Source organism: Lolium rigidum, chromosome 2, assembly GCF_022539505.1.
Source record: "Lolium rigidum isolate FL_2022 chromosome 2, APGP_CSIRO_Lrig_0.1, whole genome shotgun sequence".
NCBI lineage: Eukaryota > Viridiplantae > Streptophyta > Magnoliopsida > Poales > Poaceae > Lolium > Lolium rigidum.
In genome coordinates, this window is record NC_061509.1 from 222,526,629 (window position 1) to 222,533,029 (window position 6,401).

The 6,401-nt window shown below is 44.6% G+C and overlaps 1 long non-coding RNA gene across 1 annotated transcript; it reads right to left on the reverse strand.

Annotated features, from left to right (window-relative positions):
* Positions 1-1,057: 1,057 nt before the first annotated feature.
* Positions 1,058-2,736, reverse strand: LOC124688202. Its single transcript, XR_006998448.1, has 3 exons — positions 2,437-2,736; positions 2,149-2,344; positions 1,058-1,371 (listed from the first exon to the last, which is right to left on the reverse strand). It is a non-coding gene; the product is annotated as an uncharacterized LOC124688202 (long non-coding RNA).
* Positions 2,737-6,401: the final 3,665 nt, after the last annotated feature.

Below are 6,401 nucleotides of genomic sequence, written 5' to 3' on the forward strand. Positions count from 1 at the left end.
CATAAAGATATGTCTTGGGCTTCATCAACGCCACAGGGCTTGTTGAGTATAGACCCGTGATCCTAGTCGTCCTCACTCGTCATCTGCAACAGGTAAAGTTACAGCCAAAAACATTTGGTCAATACTTTGAATGTATTGGCAAGTTACACAAGTTGCAAAGTGGTTTATATTTTTATACATGCAAAGGTATGTCAAAGGAAGGCTCAGGGTTTATTTTGCGTAAAGCCAATTTTGTTTTGAAAAAAAAATCTTTTTAGAAACTTTCTTTGTCTTTATATATTTTTAAAACAAAATAATATAGGGCTGGACAAACACAAGGAATCCACCAAGGTTTGCCATCCTACATCCCATCCCCAAAACAAGCTAAACTAACTCCAGAGCCACTCACTGGATAGAGTTAGCATGCATTAAGTTTTTAGGCAACACTAAATTCAGAGCCACTCACTGGATGAAAGTAGTAATTGCAAAACAGTTTGGACAATCCTAAGTTCAGAGCCACTCACTGGATAAACTTATGATGCCAAAACAATTTTTGAAAAGGTTTTGAAAACATAGGAGATCCTTCATCCGCTTCAATCTTCAGTTGCTCAAATTGCTCATATCCGGGAGCACGGCTAATCGATTAGATCATACACTCTGCAGAGGTTGTACACTTTCCCCACATGTCACAATCCATCCTTTTTGTTGTATCCTTCATTTGGCTTAACCTGGCATGGATCATGACGAAGTTTTCCATAGAAGCCCCCTATACATAATCCCAGTCCGCCCGCAACTATGATCCGAAGACCCCTCTCCAATGGCGGTACCGATGCAAGGGTTTCCCTCTATGTACGACTAAGCCGGAGCCCATATAGCATGTGGCTGTACTCGGAAGCTTCTTTAACCGAAACTTTGAAGATCTCTTTGACCACGGGCGGCGGTCCCCACCAAAACCCGAGTCCGCAGAGCCACTCACTGGATGCAGCTCTTGTAGACGCTCCCAACATACCACTCCGCCCAGAGGAAAATATTTTGATAAGTTTTTATTTCAGAAATATTTTTACCATACAACCCCAGAATGGGCGCATGTAAATTTTCATAAAAGGTTTTGTTCTTTGAAAACCCATATCCCACGTCTACCAAGCAATTGGCTAAGCACTCATACAATATACGCATTTTAATAAAAGGGCTACAAGGAACATGGCAAGAAATCCTATGGCTCTCTACTAGGATAGCAAAGCATAATTTCCCTACACATGCATTTCTACGAAAATATTTGTAAAACATGCATATCAAAAATAGTAGGACAAAAGGTCATGTGTAACTTGCCTTCAGAACAACAGCAACAAGGATCTTCTTCTTGATAAAATTCCTCGCTACACTCCGTGCAATCTATCGCGAGTAAAGAAATAAAATAAAATCAACACACGATTGCAAGACAAACATACATATCAATATGCAATATGGCGACATGCATGAAACTCCAAATAAAACATCGAATCATTCCACAGCAGCCAAAATAAAATAAGTACTGAATTATAATATCTATAGAAGGTACACATACAAAAGCTATTTTTCAATTGGTTAAATCCAAATATTAACCATATGAAACTAGGGTGATTATAAGTTAAACAAATTAAGTTATTAATATTAGCAAAACAATTTAGATAACACTACCAGATGGTCGTAATCTTTCCATACGTTTTATGGAAAGAACAACATTAAAATTGTTTATAGAAATTAAACTATAGCCAAACTAGTTCGAAACTTTGCCTCAAAATTGACCGAACTAAAATCTGTCAAAAGGAAAACTAAGGGTTCCATAAAATTCTACTCCTTCCAAGGTTTCCGAAAAGATTTTATTTACAAAATTTGGCCAAGTAGAACTATAGTTACGAATTTCTGAAGTTCTACGTACAGACTGTCTCAAAACGAATTTGACTGAAACTGCATGTACCTGACATGTTCAGACTATTATTGTTCTAAACTGAAAGCGAACTATGTGAAAATGAGACAGCTGAATCTATACCGTCAGGTTCGTATTTGGATGCCAAACTGAAATACGTACTCTGAAATCTGACGAAGCTATGATCTAACTAATGGTGTCCTGACGGGAGCATGCCTCTTCGGAAATATAAGAAGAGAAATAGAAAACTAGGTGCAGCTCACCGACGGGGATTTTTGACAGAGACTGTCGGAGAGTTCGTGCGCGGCAGTGGGAACGGCGTCGATGATACAGCGTCACCGGAGAAGAACAATGATGTAGACGATACCGTACTCGGACTCTCCAGCGAATCTCCCGGAGATGGTCGACGGACAGCTACAGCGATGTTGGCGTCGGGTGTTCGTCGTGGGTGACCTCCGGCTATGAATTGGATCAAACGGAGGCATCAGTGTGATGCGTACGGGCAAAAGAGAAAGACAAGGAGAAGAATCAGGGCCTGAGTCCCTCCATACCCGGAGAATTCGACGAAACGTCGCGGCGGCCGTCGGAACTCCGGCGAAGAAATTCGCCCTCCACAGGGGCAGCCTGGGGGCGTGGATCGGTGGAGGGGTGTGGTCTGCAATGGGGAATCTCGGTGTGGTTTTATACCGAGGGGGTGGGCGTGGAGCAACTGGAGGCGGCGTTAATGGTCGCGGTCGTTTCCTGTAACTCCATGGCCATTATGGCTCGAATTAAAGCGCAATAGCGCGGGGATATGAAGGGGAAAGGGGCAGAGGAAGGTTCTAGATGTGCATCGGGTCCGGGCAGAGGAGGGGGTGCAGTGGGGCGCGTCGACGCGGGCAGGTTCTGCCGTTTCCAACCAGGCCCAGAGGTTGAAGACGACCTTCATACGTTCGTAAAGAAAGGAGAACGACCTGGGCAGTTTTGCTCTTTTTTTTTTTTTTTTTTTTACTCGGGAGACAGACACGTCCTGGCTGAGCTGTTTTGGTCGACTCGATGTAGTCTGCCCTATTGTTTTCTTTATTCTCCTCTACACTCTTTTATATTTTATTTCTTTCAGATTTAGAACTAAGCTCAAACAAAATCCAGAAAATTTCTATAAAAATAAAATAGTTATTTTGGACTGTACAAAAGATATTTCCAATCCTTTTATAATAAAATAATTTATTTTTGATAAATCAATTAACATGCACATGTGTTATATTTTACGTCATTTCCACCCGAGGAAGTCATTTTATCCTCTTCTCTTTTCTTTTATTTGTTGTGGAAACGAAGTAACATATAACAAGAACCAAAATGCATGGAAAACGATGATGCATATGAATATGATTCTATTAACAACCAAAATGAAATTTTGGGTGTTACAATTTGTCCTTCTGGCTCCGTCACTATTCTGGGAAAATAGGGCCTTCTGTCAAAATCCAGAGGTTTTTCCTGAAAGTTGGATTTCTGCACAAAAACGAGACACCAGAACAGTTCTGCCGAAAACAGCGTTAGTCCATGTTAGTTGCATCCAAAGTACACAAATTAGAGGCGAAACAACATCAAAAGTGTTCGGGAAAGTAGATACGTTTTGGACGTATCAATGAGCCGGTTGCCTACCATCGACAACTGCCCGGAGTGTAGACGCCGGAAGAAGGATGCAGGGGAAGTTTCAGTTTTCAAGCGTCTAGGACCTCTTCCACCATAGAACAAACGAGCTGAGTCCTCTCAAGATGAAGACTTTGAGGAGTCAGAAGATGAAGAAGAGGATAGGTACCACCGGCCAAGGTGGTGCCCCGATGGACTCAGCCACTCCCAAAAGTGTAGGATTCAGCGGCTACGTAGTTTGGAGCAAGCCGAAGCGCGATACTTGCACACGTTGAGGAAAGCGCGGCCCGATCTGGCCGTGAAAATCCAGCAGACTTTGGATGAAGAGACTCGTCCACCAAAGAAAGTTTGGCGTCCCAAGCAAACAAAAGCCGATGCAGATACATCGGCTGGCACGAACATGGTGTTCTTCCTTCCATCAGAGTTTCGTGCCCCAGGAATGGAAGAAGTGCCGATAGCACAGTTTGACTGCGGTCTGATGACCCACAAGTATAGGGGGTGTATCGTAGTATCTTCGATAAGTAAGAATGTCGATCCCAACGAGGAGCAGAAGGTGTTGACAGGCAGTTTTGATGAAGGATTCACTGTAAATGCTCACAGACAAGTATTCGGGGGTTTTGATGTAACAGATGAATAAAGTACGAGTAAGTAAAATGCGAGAGAAATAATTGCAGCGAGTGGCCCAATCCTTTTTAGCACAAAGGACAAGCCGGTTTGTTTACTTATAATGACCAAACGTTCTCGAGGACACACGGGATTTTAGTCTAGTGCTTTCGCTACATACAGCTGATTAATCTTCATTGTTTTGATAAGTGTTGTGTGGGTGAACCTATGCTAATGTACCGCCCTTCCTAGGACTAATACATACTTGTGATTATACCCCTTGCAAGCATCCGCAACTACAAGAAAGTAATTAAGATAAATCTAACCACAGCCTTAAACTCGAGATCCTGCGATCCCTCCCGCATCGATATACCAACGGGGTTTAGGTTTCGTCACTCCGGCAACCCCGCAATTGGCAAGCGAGTACAAGATGCATTCCCCTAGGCCCATAAATGGTGAAGTGTCGTGTAGTCGACGTTCACACGACACCACTAGAAGAATAACACCACAACTTAAATATCATAACATTGAACATTACTCAACCATAGTTCACTACTAACATTTAGACTTCACCCATGTCCTCAAGAACTAAACGAACTACTCACGAGACATCATATGGAACATGATCAGAGGTGATATGATGATGAATAACAATCTGAACATAGACCTTGGTTCAATGGTTTCACTCAATAGCATAAACAACAAGTAGAAATCGAGCACGGGAGAGTTTCCCCTATCAAACAATCAAGATCAAACCCAAATTGCTACAGCGGTGACGATGTCCAGCGGTGGAGATGGCGGTGATGATGCTGGAGATGGTGATGATGGTGATGGAGATGATGTCCAGCTCGATGGCAGTGACGATGGCGTCGATTTCCCCCTCCGGGAGGGAATTTCCCCGGCGGATTCCTGCCCGCCGGAGAGCTCTTTTCTCTCTGGTGTTCTCCGCCCCGCAGAGGCGGGCTGTAACCCTTCGTGAGGATTCCTCCGTGGCTTAGGTCTTCGGGACGAAGGGTTTCGCGAAGAAAAGGAGGCGAAAGAGGCCGAGGGGCTCCACACCACATGGTGGCGCGGCCGGGCCATGGGCCGCGCCACCCTATGGTGTGGGCCCACCCTGGGTCCAGCTGGCTCCCCCTTCTGGCTTCCTCCATCATCTGGAAAAATAGGATTTTCTGTAAAACTTCCTTCCACAGTTGATCTTCCGAAATATTCCATCCTGACGGTGCTTTTCCAGCAGAATCCTGGCTCCGGTGCTCGATCTCCAAATAATCATGAAACATGCAAAATAGATGAAATAACATAAGTATTGTGTCCCAATATGAAATATATCAATGAATAACAGCAAATTATGATATAAAATAGTGATGCAAATTGGACGTATCACGGTCCACGGCCAGTCATCTTTGAGAAGCCACGGGAAAAGGGCTACAAACACATGAAGGCCCTGTACCTAAAGGGTTATATCAATGGGCAACCCGTCGGCAGGATGTTGGTTGACACGGGAGCGGCGGTCAATATAATGCCATATTCCATGCTACGGCGTTTAGCTCGCTCCAGTGCCGATCTGATCAAGACCAACGTCACACTAAACGACTTCAACGGCCAAGCATCAGGGATGCAAGGTGTCCTGAACGTGGATCTAACCATAGGCCGAAAGACGATCCCCACGACATTCTTCATCGTCGACAGCAAGAGTACCTACTCTGTCCTGCTAGGAAGGGATTGGATTCACGCCAACTGCTGCATTCCATCTACAATGCACCAATGCCTGATACAGTGGGATGTGGACGACGTAGAAGTCGTGCATGCAGATGACTCGATCGACGTCTCGATAGCCGGCATGAACATTTGGGACTCGGAAGACCAAGAGCCGCTCTCTGGAATCAGTTTGAACGGCTGTGATCGCATCGAGGTGACAAAAATGGGGTGAGGCTGGTCTTATCCACCGGCCTGATAGAGTAGCAAGAGCAACATCCATCGACACACGTGGCAAGGCCGATCCCTGCGATCGGCCCCAAAAAATAAAAAGCAAGGATCTCACTGCAAACATGTCACGTAGTCGTGGTAGGGAGACTCCCTCCTGGAAGGGAGCACATGCAAGTTGTAAACCTTCATTGAGCAATTCAATCAACATGGAGGCCGATTTCAGCAATCGGCCAAAATTATCCTCGCCATACGTTCTCCCTGTGTTCAACGTCGATCTAACAGGCGACGGAAAGCTACGGTATGGGTTTACGTCAGCTGATGAGATAGAAGAGATCGACATTGGTCCTTGGGATAAACT